The following is a 14858-nucleotide window of genomic DNA, read 5'->3' as shown; positions in this document are numbered from 1 at the left end:
GGGATTGCATTTGGACAGAAGGGATGAGCTGTGAGGTGGCTTGGCCTTCTTAAAACTTACTTATAGGAGCCTCCTGTCAATGGAGAAAATGCTTATGGATGATTCTACCTGCTCTGATCTTTAAGGAAGAGATGCACAGCGGGCTTGTTCTGTATGCCTATGTGCTAGGGCTGAGTTGATGGATTTTGTACTTTATTCATTTGAGAGGTCATGCTGAAGAGTCTATGTTGAGCTATTTTGTATGAATTTTTGCTATTTCTCTACCAATGCTGGTATGATGCTTTTTTATATAAGTGATGAGCTGTGCTGGAAAGGGTTGGTTGGGTGTTTATTTTTTGCAATCTGAAAACAGTACAGTCTGTTGCTGGCTGTCTGTCTCTCTCTGCTCTGCCCACCTTACCTTGGTGACTCCCTTTGGGGTTGATGGAAGGCTAGCTGCTGCGGTGCCTCCAGGCCATCCGCCTCAAGCGTTCCCGGACTGGCTTGACGCTGCCATGTTGACCAGATGCCTAAGGGTGCACGTGACTGATGTACCAGCGTTGGTGTGAACCTCATGGGCATCCCCCCTGAGATGACATCACCAGCTCCAGATATTTAAGGTCTCAGTTTTTGCTAACAAGATGCGTTAGCAAGGGATTGGTTTACCTGGCTTTCTCCTGGTCGCTGTGGATGAGATTTGCTCTCCACAACCCTAGCTACTCTGCCTCCTCTGACTTCACTAGAGGTACCTCGTCCGGGGGAGGCCTCGCTCTCTTTCTTTTCAGGTTGCAGTTCGGAACCGGTACTCGCTCCTCGAGGGCCCGCGTCCCGGACTTGTTCCTGGATACCACTTCTGCTAAGAAGTCATCACTGTTTACATCAGTGAGTTTCCATCTATCTCTCAGAGCTTTCCCTGGGTCCAGGTACTTGCTGCTCGAGGGCCTAATGCATACCAACTCCTGGGCCTGCCTCAAGAAACTATTATGTGTTACCATCAAAGACTTGTTCCAGAACTCTGCATACCCTGCCTACTCAGTGTCTTAGTTTCTCTACAGCTCAGCCTCCAGGGATCGCTGTTCCACTACCTGAGGGACTACAGCCCAGCCGGGCGCTTCCAGCTCACTACTGCCACCTCTGGTGGTTTAATATACTGTCTAATAAGAACTGGTGTGTCTGTCTCCTATACTAAGCCTGACCAGTGGTCCCTCTTGGTATCTTCCCCCAGGGGTGTGGTCATCTGCCACTGGTCCAAGGATCCACCCCCAACTATTCTAAATAACTACAGATTGCTAAATATCAGCTTTAACAACAGTGCATTCTGACAAAAGTCAAGTTCTTGAGCCTGGTTTTCAGCAGCCAGTGGATGGCTACAGCTCTCTTAATACAAGGATAAGATATTCTAAGAGCTGGCATTTGATAGGGTAGAAGTAATTAATAGTGGCATGTTCTGCTGTTTTGTGATTACATCTGGTACTATAGGTATCTTCCTGTTCCTACAGCGTTTATTAAAAGGTGATTAGGAAGAGCAGAACAAGCTAGGACCACAACTGCTTGCAGTCTGGGCAATAAAATCCCAGAGGTGGAGGCAGACTTGGAAGTTATTGCTGTTAATCATGGGTTACAGAGTCTCAGGATTGGGCTATAACTTAATGAAGGAAAGGGGGAGAAGGAGCTCTTTATGTCAGACAGTATCCAATCATCTGACCTGCAGGGACAGGAGGTAAGGAAGAAGCAGTATGGGCTGTCCCAGAAACCAAAATGGTGCTTCCATTTACATGGGTGTGGTCTACAGGCCTCAGCCTCAACCAGAAGAACTGGACTGGGATCTGGTGGAAGTCATCCAAAAGGTGGGAAAGAAGGGAGAAGGATTGCTTGTCTAATCTGCCAGAGCTGGACTGGAGAATCCCTCCTGCAGAATCTACAAGAGGTAGAGGGATGGTGGATGCCCTGCATGGGGCTCTGATCAAATAAATGGTAAAGGAACCCACGAGAGAGGATGTGATCCTCGATCTGGTGCTCACTAATGGGAATAAGGTGTGTGATGTGCAGGTAGCGCTCACCTGAGCACCTGTGATCATCCTGCGGTATTCAGCAGCCAGAAGTCACACCAAGAGCTGGGGTTTGAATTTCAAAAATATGGACTTTGTCAAAATGGAGATGTTTGAAGGAACAACTGGGAGAAAATAGGCAAGGAGGAACAGTGGGCCAAACTAGAAGGAGCAATTACAAAGGCAACAAATCTGTGGTAGAAAAGTAAACAAAAGAGGGAAAAAAAAACAGATCTGGATCTCTAAGGAAGTGGCTGAAAAAATAAAGGTGAAAAAACAGCACTGAAAGTGAGGGAGATGAGAGAAATCAGAAAAGCAAAAGGTCAGGAGGAAGAAAGAATTGCCAAAGACAAAACATTTTTCAGGATACATCAGGGAAAAGGGAGGTCTGAAGTGCAGTGCTGGGGGAATTTTGCGCTACTGCGGAGCCCACAATTTGCATAGAATTCCCCCTGTGCAGAAAATAGCAGAAGAGACCCCGGCGGGACGCACTCCATTCACAGCGAAGATGAAGGCCTTGGTGAGCCATTCGTGGCACACGGACGCCTTCCCTTTTCACCGTGAACAGGGTGCCCGGACCTCCATCTTCACTGTGAACATTGCCTCCCATGGCCTGCTGGTGAGAGAAGGAGGGTGATGGAGTGAGGGAGCCTATAGGAGGAGATCAGGAAGGAGTGTGTGTGAGATTGGAAACCTGTGTGTATGAAAAAGGGATTGTGTATGTGTGAGAGAGAGACATAAGTAGCCTGTGTGAGGATGTAGGTGAGGGTGTGTATGCAAGAGTGAGGGAGCCTGTATGAGGGGATGTGTTTGTTAGAGAGAGGGACCATGTGTCTGTGAGAGAGGGAGGGACAGAGGGAGCCTGTGTGAAGATGTAGGTGGGGGTGTGTATGCAAGAGTGAGGGAGCCTGTATGAGGGGATGTGTTTGTTAGAGAGAGGGAACATGTGTCTGTGAGAGAGGGAGGGACAGAGGGAGCCTGTGTGAAGATGTAGGTGGGGGTGTGTATGCAAGAGTGAGGGAGCCTGTATGAGGGGATGTGTTTGTTAGAGAGAGGGACCATGTGTCTGTGAGAGAGGGAGGGACAGAGGGAGCCTGTGTGAAGATGTAGGTGGGGGTGTGTATGCAAGAGTGAGGGAGTTTGTATGAGGGGATGTGTTTGTTAGAGAGAGGGACTATGTGTGTGTGAGAGAGGGAGGGACAGAGTGAGCCTGTGTGAGGATGTAGGTGGGGGTGTGTGTGCGAGAGTTCGGCTCCCTGTATGAGGGGATGTGTTTGTTAGAGAGAGGAACCATGTGTGTGTGAGAGAGGGAGGGACAGAGTGAGCCTGTGTGAGGATGTAGGTGGGGGTGTGTGTGTGAGAGTTCGGCTCCCTGTATGAGGGGATGTGTTTGTTAGAGAGAGGGACCATGGGTGTGTGAGAGAGGGAGGGACAGAGTGAGCCTGTGTGAGGATGTAGGTGGGGGTGTGTGTGCGAGAGTTCGGCTCCCTGTATGAGGGGATGTGTTTGTTAGAGAGAGGGACCATGGGTGTGTGAGAGAGGGAGGGACAGAGTGAGCCTGTGTGAGGATGTAGGTGGGGGTGTGTGTGCGAGAGTTCGGCTGCCTGTATGAGGGGATGTGTTTGTTAGAGAGAGGGACCATGTGTGTGTGAGAGAGGGAGGGACAGAGTGAGCCTGTGTGAGGATGTAGGTGGGGGTGTGTGTGCGAGAGTTCAGCTGCCTGTATGAGGGGATGTGTTTGTTAGAGAGAGGGACCATGTGTGTGTGAGAGAGGGAGGGACAGAGTGAGCCTGTGTGAGGATGTAGGTGGGGGTGTGTGTGCGAGAGTTCGGCTCCCTGTATGAGGGGATGTGTTTGTTAGAGAGAGGGACCATGGGTGTGTGAGAGAGGGAGGGACAGAGTGAGCCTGTGTGAGGATGTAGGTGGGGGTGTGTGTACGAGAGTTCGGCTGCCTGTATGAGGGGATGTGTTTGTTAGAGAGAGGGACCATGGGTGTGTGAGAGAGGGAGGGACAGAGTGAGCCTGTGTGAGGATGTAGGTGGGGGTGTGTGTGCGAGAGTTCGGCTCCCTGTATGAGGGGATGTGTTTGTTAGAGAGAGGGACCATGGGTGTGTGAGAGAGGGAGGGACAGAGTGAGCCTGTGTGAGGATGTAGGTGGGGGTGTGTGTACGAGAGTTCGGCTGCCTGTATGAGGGGATGTATGTGTTTGTTAGAGAGAGGGAGCATGTGTGAGAGAGAGGGAGGGACAGAGAGAGCCTGTGTGAGGGGCACTACTGGGAACGGGGTCAAACTCTGGGATTGGCGATAGAGTGGAAGGGGTTGAGCCTAGAGGTGGAGGGGAGAGATACTGGCAGGTGGAGGAGTTGATGCCTAAGAGGGCAAAGTGGCCAGGAGAGTAGGGAGAGCGAATGGAAGGGGGACAATCTTACAGTGAATTTGTAGGGAAATTTCTGCTCAAAATATATAAAATTCTGCATCTTTAAGTAATAACCTTTTTCTGTATTAATTTAAAATGTTATTACTTAACACAATTTACATGATAGTCTTTATTTTGACCAATATAAAGTTTGCAGAATTTTAAATTTTTTTGCATGGAAATCCCCCATGAGTAGAAGTGAAATTACACAGTGGTCTTTGTCATCTTTTAGAGAGTGACAAAGAAATAGCGGAACTCTTAAACAAATACTTCAGTTCTGTGTTCTCGGGAGGACCATTGCTGAATGACAAGACCATGGATGGGATGGAGTGGATGAAACTCCGTTTACAGGTGAGAATGTATGGGAAGAGCTGGGAAACTGAAAGCGGACAAAGCCATGGGGCCTGATGAGGTTCATCCCAGGATACTGAGGGAGCTCAGAGATGTGCTGGCGGGTCCCCTGCAGGACCTGTTCAATAGATCCCTGGAAACGGGAGTGGTGGCGAGAGATTGGAGAAGAGCGGTGGTGGTCCCGCTTCACAAGAGTGGGAGCAGAGAGGAGGCTGGAAACTACAGGCCGGTCAGCCTCACCTCGGGGGTGGGAAAAGTAATGGAGTCACTGTTGAAAGAGAGAATAGTGAACTATCTACAGTCAGGAGGATTGCTGGACCCGAGGTAACCCGAGCAGCATGGATTCACCAGAGGAAGGTCCTGTCAGACAAATCGGACTCTCTTTTGATTGGGTGACTATAGAATTGGATCGAGGAAGATCCTTAGATGTGATTTAGTTGGCTTTCAGGAAAGCTTTTGATACGGTCCTGCACAGGAGGCTCAGGAATAAAATGAGAAGCTTGGGACTGTGCAATTAACCTTATTCACTGACAGGAGATGGTGTAATGGTAAATGGAAGCGGTGTTACGGGGAGGGCCACAGGGCAGGGACTGGTTCTGTTCAATAACTGAGTGACATTGCCAAAAGGGGATAGAAGATAAAGTTTGTCTATTGGCAGATGGTACTAATATCTGCAATAGAGTGGACACGCCTGAAGGAGAAGAGAGATGGAAAAGTGATTTAAGAAAGCTGGAAGAGTGGTCAAAGATTTGGCAGCTGGGATTCAATGCCAAGAAGTGCAGAGTCAGTATCTGGGATGCTGCAGTCCAAAAACGTTTTATGTGATGGGACGATGAAAGACGAATCACAGGGAGTGGGAGAGGGACCTTGAGCGGTGGTGGCTGGAGCCCTGAAGGTGGTGAATCAGTGGCTCAAGGTGATATCTAAAGGCAGAAGATTGCTGGGCTGCAGAGAGAATAACCAGGAAGCAAAAGCTGTGGCTGTCGTTCGTGAGGCCTTAGTTATTTGCAGTACTGTGTTCATTGTGGAGAATGTATCTGCAGGGGGGAAATGTCAGGAGCGAGGGGGGTCACAGAAGAGCAAGCAACGTGGTGTGGGGGTCTATATTGGAAGACCTGAGCGTCTGAATGATCTGAATATGGACACCAGGGAAGAGAGGAGCTGCGAGGGAGATCTTTTGATAGGTGAAAGAATATAAAGATGCACCTACTTTGAACTTTTTCCATTGGAAAGGAAACAGTAGCACTAGGGCTCATGAAATTAAATTCTAGGTGAAAGAATCAGAATAAACATAAACTATTTCTTCCGAGGGTGGTGGATGCCTGCAATGCCCTTCCTGCTGCAGTGGTGAAGATAAAAACAGTAATCACATTCAAGAACCTGTAGGTCCCTAAAGCCTAGAGTTGGAAACTAAGGACAGGGTGCACGGCGTGGCAGCCGCTCCCCCCTACCAGAAACGATGGGGGTTACTACCCTTAACCAATTACTTCACAGGATTTTGACATAACTGCACCATCCGCCTTTGCTGCAGGGGCAGAAAGGGGGAATTGGGTTCAGACAACAACAACAACTGCTGGGCCCTGACTTCTAGAGGCTGCGGTACTGAGACTCAGACGGAAGGGAAAAGCCCAGTGCCCAGGACAGCGCTGCCTGCGTTATCTGCTGTCAGTGCGTTGCTGCAGGGCAGACTGCACGGACCCTGCCCCCTCTCTCTCTGCCAGGGTTACCAGAGCACAGCCTCAGGCACGGGACGCTTAGTAACTCAGGTGCTAAATCTCTGCCACAAGCTGCAGCCCGCTCCTCTCCCCCTAGAGGGCAGCAGGCCCCAGCTTTAACTGAAGCCGTGGGAGGAGCCACACCAAGCAAGGCACAATTCAGGGAGAGGGAAAGTGGTGCTAGCCTTTATTGTAATAATGTACGGTCGTAGCCCATAAAATGCACAAAAGGACTGGGGTGGGTGTCTTAAACGCGTGGAGAGCAGCAGAAACCTTTCCCTATTCAGCACATCTCTGCCCCTGGCTCAGCTTGTTATTGAGTTATATCTTCTATGGTTTTCTGTTCCTAAATGATTTTATTAGTTACAGCCGAAATCATTATGGTATGTTAAAATTTTCTTTTTACTAATTTACTGTTTAATGTCTGTAAAGCCTGTTATCTGTAAAGTCTGTTGCTAAATTATTGTTGATTGTAAACCGCGGTGATGTATCTTCTTACGTACTGCGGTATATAAAAACCTCTAAATAAATAAATAGTGTGGAAATTGTCTCTACAGGGAGGAACCATTGAAGTCAAGGTAGGAGAGAAGGAGCGGGGGGAGGGAATAGCTGGGTGCACAGGTTGGGGTGCAGCTGACTAAAGGGGCGTCCAGGACTCCCACTGGGGAAGTGCTGCTTCTGAATGTATCTGTTTGTCACTACCCTTGTGTATACTAAGGATTTCCTGTTACTAGGCCCAAGCACTGCACAGCTTCTTTTTCTTATACAGGAAGATAACCTAAGATCTTCAAGCACATCGAGTGGTCACAGGGTCCTAATTTCTTAAGATTTGAGAACAATTATTTTTATAATTAACATAAACTTATCCAATCTAATAACAAATTTCCTTTAATCCTAAAACATACTAGCCGGAGGCTCCGAGCTTACACAATCATTGAATTGGTGTCTCTCAGAAGAGGAGGTGATGCAACTTAAAGCAGAATTAACTTCAAGTAAGGGGACCCAAAAGAAATTAAATTCCATTACAAGATCTCCCCCCTCCCCCCACAGAGCATCTATCCAGCAAGTCTCCTACTCCCTCGCCCAACACCCATTCCAAATTCCTTTTCTGCAATGGAGTCGGGACATGGAAACTGAAGTAGCATCAAAAATAAAAAATGACAGCCCATGTTTAACCTCAAAACAGAAACCTCCTCCTGCTGGGCGCCTCTATCAGGGCAATAAGTGGGGGGCACACAGATGCCTCTGAGGATCCTCAGCTGCCAGTAACGTGAAGCAGATTGTCAGTGCAATCAAAGAAGAAAGGACTGTAAAATCATCATCATCCATCTGAGGAAAATGACCAGCTGCAAAGCTTAAACGTGTACAACCGGTGTGGACATTGTTCAAAAATACAATCCTAGAGGCGCAGTCCACGTGTATTCCACGCATTAAGAAAGGTGGAAGGAAGGCAAAACGATTACCGTCATGGTTAAAAGGTGAGGTGAAAGAGGCTATTTTAGCCAAAAAACATCCTTCAAAAATTGGAAGAAGGATCCATCTGAAGAAAATAGGAAAAAGCATAAACATTGGCAAGTTAAGTGTAAACCATATAACAAACTGCTAATGTGCCTGGTTTCTCTTTAATTCCTTTAATTCCAGCTATCACACATATAAGAAAGGCATAATAAGCCACAATATATAAGTTCCAATCAATTTGATTACTTACTGCTACTATCCAGCGGACAACATCCCATCGAAACTCTTGCTCCTCATTCCAAATACGATTTCAGGACCTTTGACAAGTATCATAAATTGCCTTCTAACTCAAGGGAGTTACCCCGACTGTCTAAAAACCGCGACACTCAAACCACTCCTAAAGAAACACAATTTAGACCCTAATGAACCAGCCAACTTCAGACCCATTTCCAATCTCCCTTTCTTAGCCAAACTAACGGAGAAGCTGGTAAACACTCAGCTTTCAGAGTACTTAGAAGACCACAATATCCTACACCCTTCACAATATGGCTTCCGTAAATCATGCAGCACGGAAACCCTCCTCATTTCTCTTACAGATCATATCATAATGGGTCTAGACAAAGGCTACTCCTTTTTATTAGTCCTGCTAGACATTTCAGCGGCATTTGATACCGTCAACCACGCCATCCTCCTGGATCGCCTAACAGATATCGGTATTTCCGGATCAGCCCACAGTTGGTTCAAGTCTTTCCTAGGCAATAGAACCTTCAAAGTTAAAATTAATAATCAAGAATCGCCCTTAACAAAATCCACCCGCGGGGTACCACAAGGATCCTCCCTATCTCCAACCCTTTTTAATATATACCTCCTCCCCCTCTGCCAATTGCTAACTAATCTTAATTTAATTCATTATCTGTACGCGGACGACGTGCAGATTCTAATCCCTATTACAGAATCTATCTCAAAAGCGCTCAACCACTGGAATTACTGCCTTTTATCTATCACCAGCCTCCTTAATAGTTTAAACCTGGTACTTAATGCCTCGAAGACGGAGCTCCTCCTCATCTCGTCAAACGAGGAAAATATTCCCTCATCTTCTCCACACAACTCCTACATCACCCATAAGCATGTGAGAGACCTCAGGGTTCTTCTAGATAATCGACTAAACCTAAAGAAAATGGTCAACACCACATCTAAAGACTGCTTTTTTAGACTCCAGGTTCTAAAATGACTCAAACCACTTCTATTTTTCCAAGACTTCAGGACAGTCCTCCAAGCGCTGCTATTTGCCAAGATAGACTACTGCAGTGCCCTTCTCCTTGGCCTCCCCAAATCTACCACCAAACCACTGCAGATGATACAAAATGCAGCAGCAAGATTACTGACCAACACTAGCCGTGGCGATCACATTTCCCCCATCCTCAGAAATCTACATTGGTTACCAGTGTATTTTAGAATCCTTTACAAATCAATCACCTTAATACACAAATCCATCCATCATCAACTCCAACTCGACCTTGAAATCCCCTTTAAACTACACTCCTCCAACAGACCAATTAGAGATATCCACAAAGGTACTCTGAATTTCCCCCCAACCAAAGCCACACGCCTTTCCTCAACCAAAGACCGTGCTTTTTCAATAGCAGGTCCATCTATATGGAATAACATCCCTTCAAGTCTCAGATTAGAACCCTGCCTCATAACGTTCAGGAAAAAACTCAAGACGTGGCTCTTTCACCAAGCCTTCTCTGATCCTCCAGACAATCACTAGTCGTCATTATTCACACATGGACGAATGGTCTCCTATCCCTTCGAACGATGGACTCAGGCTCTCCCAGGTTAAAGCAACTGAAGCTTTAACCCACATTCTTTTTGAATTATGCTACAACTACTTGCCTTACCTTTCTTCCAGCTTTTTAAGCCTCCAAGTTTTTTACTCCTTGTTAAATGTAACTTTGCCTTATTCTCCTGTATTGGTTTTTACTTTATTTATTGCTCTTGTTATTCCCTTGTTCTATGTAAACCGATCCGATATGGTTATTACTATGAAGGTCGGTATAAAAAAGTGTTAAATAAATAAATAAATACATGTATTTTTTCTGCCTCTATGTTTCACTGTATTTCCCTGCTAATCTGTTCCTACGCATATATTCATGTTTCCATGCTTTATGTTTTAATGTTTCTATGTTCATAATGTTACAATGTAAAAATAGCTTGACCTTTCACGCTATTATCCTGTTATAATGTGAACCGATGTGATGTACCCAAACGAATGTCGGTATATAAAAGCAAATAAATAAATAAATAAATAAATAAATAAATAAAGGACTGTCTGAGTTTTGTAGGACCACTACTCATAGGGTCAAGGTATTTTACCAGACTCTCTTTACGGTTTCAGGTCCATTTTACTTTATATATATTTTTTGTAAATTGATTAGTGGTCCTACAAAACTCAAGACAGTCCTTTATGGTGTGATAGCTGGAATAAAAGGAATTAAAGAGAAACCAGGCACATTAGCAGTTTGTTATATGGTTTATATATCGGTGCCCGAAGTACATTGGATGCGTAAGAGCCATTGAGTGTGATTGATATCGTACAAGTTAAGTGTAAAACATTGATAAGACAGGCGAAGAGAGAATTTGAAAAGAAGATGGCCGTAGAGGCAAAAACTCAGAATAAAAACTTCAAAAAATATATCCAAAGCAATTAACCTGTGAGGGAGTCAGTTGGACCATTAGATGACCGAGGAGTTAAAGGGGATAGTTAGGGAAGATAAGGCCATTGCAGAAAGACTAAATGAATTATTTGCTTCCGCTTTTACTAATGAGGATGTTGGGGAGATACCAGTTCTGGAGATGGTTTTCAGGGGTGATGAGTCAGATGAACTGAACCAAATCACGGTGAATCTGGAAGATATAGTAGGCCAGATTGACAAACTAAAGAGTAGCAAATCACCTGGACCGGATGGTATGCATCCTAGGGTACTGAAGGAACTCAAAAATGAAATTTCTGATTTCTCTTTTAACCTATCATTAAAATCATCCATTGTACCTGAAGACTGGAGGGTGGCCAATGTAACCCCAATATTTAAAAAAGGCTCCAGGGGCGATCCGGGTAACTATAGACCAGTGAGCCTGACTTCAGTGCCAGGAAAAATAGTGGAAACTATTCTAAAGATTAAAATCACAAAGCATATAGAAAGACATGGTTTAATGGAACAAAGTCAGCATGGATTTACCCAAGGGAAGTCTTGCCTAACAAATGTGGTCCATTTTTTTGAAGGGGTTAATAAACATGTGGATAAAGGGGAACCGGTAGATGTAGTGTATTTGGATTTTCAAAAGGTGTTTGACAAAGTCCCTCATGAGAGGCTTCTAAGAAAACTAAAAAGTCCTGGGATAGGAGGCGATGTCCTTTCGTGGATTACAAACTGGTTAAAAGACAGGAAACAGAGAGTAGGATTAAATGGTCAATTTTCTCAGTGGAAAAGGGTAAACAGTGGAGTGTCTCAGGGATCTGTACTTGGACCGGTGCTTTTCAATATATATATAAATGATCTGGAAAGGAATACGACGAGTGAGGTTATCAAATTTGCGGATGATACAAAATTATTCAGGGTCGTTAAATCACAAGCAGATTGTGATACATTACAGGAGGACCTTGCAAAACTGTCCAAATGGCAGATGAAATTTAATGTGGACAAGTGCAAGGTTTGCATATAGGGAAAAATAACCCTTGCTGTAGGCATCATAGTGGATAATATATTGAAGTCATCAGTTCAGTGTGCTGTGGTGGTCAAAAAAGCAAACAGAATATTAGGAATTATTAGGAAGGGAATGGTTAATAAAAGAGAAAATGTCATAATGACTCTGTATCGCTCCATGGTGAGACCGCACCTTGAATACTGTGTACAATTCTGGTCGCTGATAAGATATAGTTGCACTGGAGAAGGTACAGAGAAGGGCAGCCAAAATGATAAAGGGGATAGAACAGCTCCCCTATGAGGAAAGGCTAAAGAGTTTAGGGCTGTTCAGCTTGGAGAAGAGACGGCTGAGGGGGGATATGATAGAGGTCATTAAAATCATGAGAGGTCTAGAATGGGTAAATGCGAATTGGTTATTTACTCTTTTAGATAATAGGACTAGGGGACACTCCATGAAGTTAGCATGGGGCACATTTAAAATTAATCGGAGAAAATTCTTTTTCACTCAGCACACAATTAAGCTCTGGAATTTAGTGCCGGAGGATGAGGTTAGGGCAGTGTGTGTAGCTGGGTTTAAAAAAGGTTAGATAAGTTCCTGGAGAAGTCCATTAACTGCTGTTATTCAAGTTTACTTAGGGAATAGCCACTGCTATTAATTGCATCAGTAGCATGGGATCTTCTTAGTGTTTGGGTAATTGCCAGGTTCTTGTGGCCTGGATTGGCCACTGTTGGAAACAGGATGCTGGGCTTGATGGACCCTTGGTCTGACCCAGTATGGCAATTTCTTATGTCCTTTTGATCTTAAAAACAGCAGTCAAGTAGTACAAAGACATTTTCAGGTTCTAGGGAAGCAGCTTGGGCACATGGTGACAGACCATTGCCTTTGCCTTTTCAGAAGGGTTAACTGTTCACTAAGTCCCATTAGTGCGCGCTTACATTGCAATGATAGCGCGCACTAACTCCCGTTAGTGTGCGCTTACATTGCAATGATAGCGCACACTAACGGGGAGTTGGCGCGCGAGCTAACCCGAAGTTCGGGTCAGCTGAAACCCCCCCCCCCAAAAAAAACCGATAACGAAGCCCGAAACGATCGGGCCATCCGATACGCATCTCTAGCAGGCACCAATAGTGGAGGCAGACCTGGATCGTGTTGCTGTTGCAGAGGCCTGGCTCGGTTTGCATCATAACGGGGAAGGATAGAGAGGACAGAAAAGGGGGAGGAGCAGCTCTCTATGTCAAGAACAATATCCGAGCAGTGGAAATAAAGGGGATTTGGGGGAAGGAGTCAGCCCTGTGGATTGTATTAAAAAGAGACGATGGTACATCTGCCTACACTGGTGCAGCCTACAAGCCTGCGACTCGGGCAGAGGATCCGGCTGAAGTCAGAGCACAGGTGGGAAGGAAAGGCCAGATGTTGGATAGGAATGGGAGTGGCTCTTCTGCAGAACCTGCAACAAGTAGAGAAACGCGGCTCTGCTTAGGCAAACCGTGCTGGGACCCACGAGGGGAGAAGCAGTGCTGGACCTGATACTCACAAATGGAGGCGGCACCTGAGCACCAGTGACCACCGCAAGGTGGCTTGGTAAAGCAGCCAAGATGGGGAGAAGTCACTCGAAGCTCAAAGTCTCGGATTTCAAAAATACGGACGTTGGGAAAATGGGGGATGTACCTTGAAGAGGGCCTAGAAGGCTGGGAGAAGAAGGCTGAAGTGGAACAACAGTGGCCCAAATTAAAAGGAGCTCTAATCGCAGGAACAACTCTGACTGTAAGAACAATTAATAAAAGTAAGAGGCAGAGGAAGAAGCCACTGTGGTTCTGCATAGAAGTGGCCGGAAAAAAAAAATAAAGGCAAAAAGAATAGCAGTGAAAAAGTTCAAAGGAACTGGAGAAGAGGAAGCCGGGAAGAAAGAAATCAGGATAGCAAAAGCTCGAGAGCAAGAAAGGATCGCCAGAGAGGTAAAGGGAGGTGACAAAACGTTTTTCAGATACATCGGAGGTCTATTGTAAGATTAAAAAGAGACCGGGAGCAATGAGTGGAGGAGGAGAAAGCAGAAATATTAAAGACTTCAGTTTGGAGTCCACTAAACATTGCCAGCTGGCAGTGCCCGTTTCCAGACCACGGGGCAGCGTGGGCATCAGCCCAGGACAGAGAGGTGCTGGCGCCTCCACTGAACGACTTAGTGGTGCTGTAAGACTGCAAAAGGGCCGTGGTGGTTCTGCTTCAGAAAAGTGAGAGCAGGGAAGAGGCTGGATCGCCTTACCTCGCAGGGGGGGAGATTTAATGGAAGAACTGCTGAAGGACAAGCTGCTCATGTATCCTCAATCCAATGGCGTGCAGGACCTGAGGCAGGATAGGTTTACCAGAGCAAATGAACGGGCGCTTTCTGGATTGGGTGACCGGAGAATTAGATGGGATTGACGTGGATTTTAGCAAAGCTTTTGACATTGTCCCACATAGGAGGCTCATGAACAAACTGAAACGTTTGGGACTGGATCCTAAGGCAGTGAAATGGTAGAGTGAGAGAGAACAGCGAGGGGTGGTAAGGAGAGACGAGGGCTACGTGGAGGATCCCGAGGGATAGAGCTGCAGCCAGTTCTGTTCAGTCTTTGTGAGCAACACAGCAGAAGGCTTAGCGGGAAACGTTTGTCTTTTTTGTGCGTGACACCAAGATCTGCAACTGAGTGGACACCCCTGAAGGAGTGGAGCGTATGAAAAGTGATCTGGGAAAGCTCGAGAAACGGTGAAAGGTCCGGCCGCTGGGAGTGCAGAGTCCTGCAGCAGGGGTGCGGAAATCCAACGGAGCTGATGTGCGCGGACTGGTGACAGTGTGGGAGGATGTGATGAAGGCAGCCAAGCCATGCCACAAGGCCAGAGGGCTGCATGGAGAGGCAGAACCAGCAGGGAAAGGAGACGCCATTCCCTCTGTACAGCTCGCTAGCGAGGCCTCGGTTTCATGGAGACTGGATGGATGGGCACCTAACAGGGTGAGGAGGCTGCATCAAGAGCCTTCTGCAGCGAGTCTGAAGGAGCTAAATCTGTGCACCTTGAGGGACGGGGGGAGGCGTGAGGCAGAGACCCCTTTATAACTGGAGAACCGGGAGTCAGGATATGAAGTTTCAAGAGGGAAGACTCGGGAACAGCATCAGAGGCACGGGCTGCCCTCCTGGAAGAGGGGGTGAAGGCGGA

Source organism: Rhinatrema bivittatum, chromosome 8 (genome assembly GCF_901001135.1).
Source record: "Rhinatrema bivittatum chromosome 8, aRhiBiv1.1, whole genome shotgun sequence".
Classification (NCBI taxonomy): Eukaryota; Metazoa; Chordata; class Amphibia; order Gymnophiona; family Rhinatrematidae; genus Rhinatrema; species Rhinatrema bivittatum.
The sequence above is the reverse complement of the archived record's forward strand: the minus strand, read 5'-3'. Positions refer to the sequence as shown.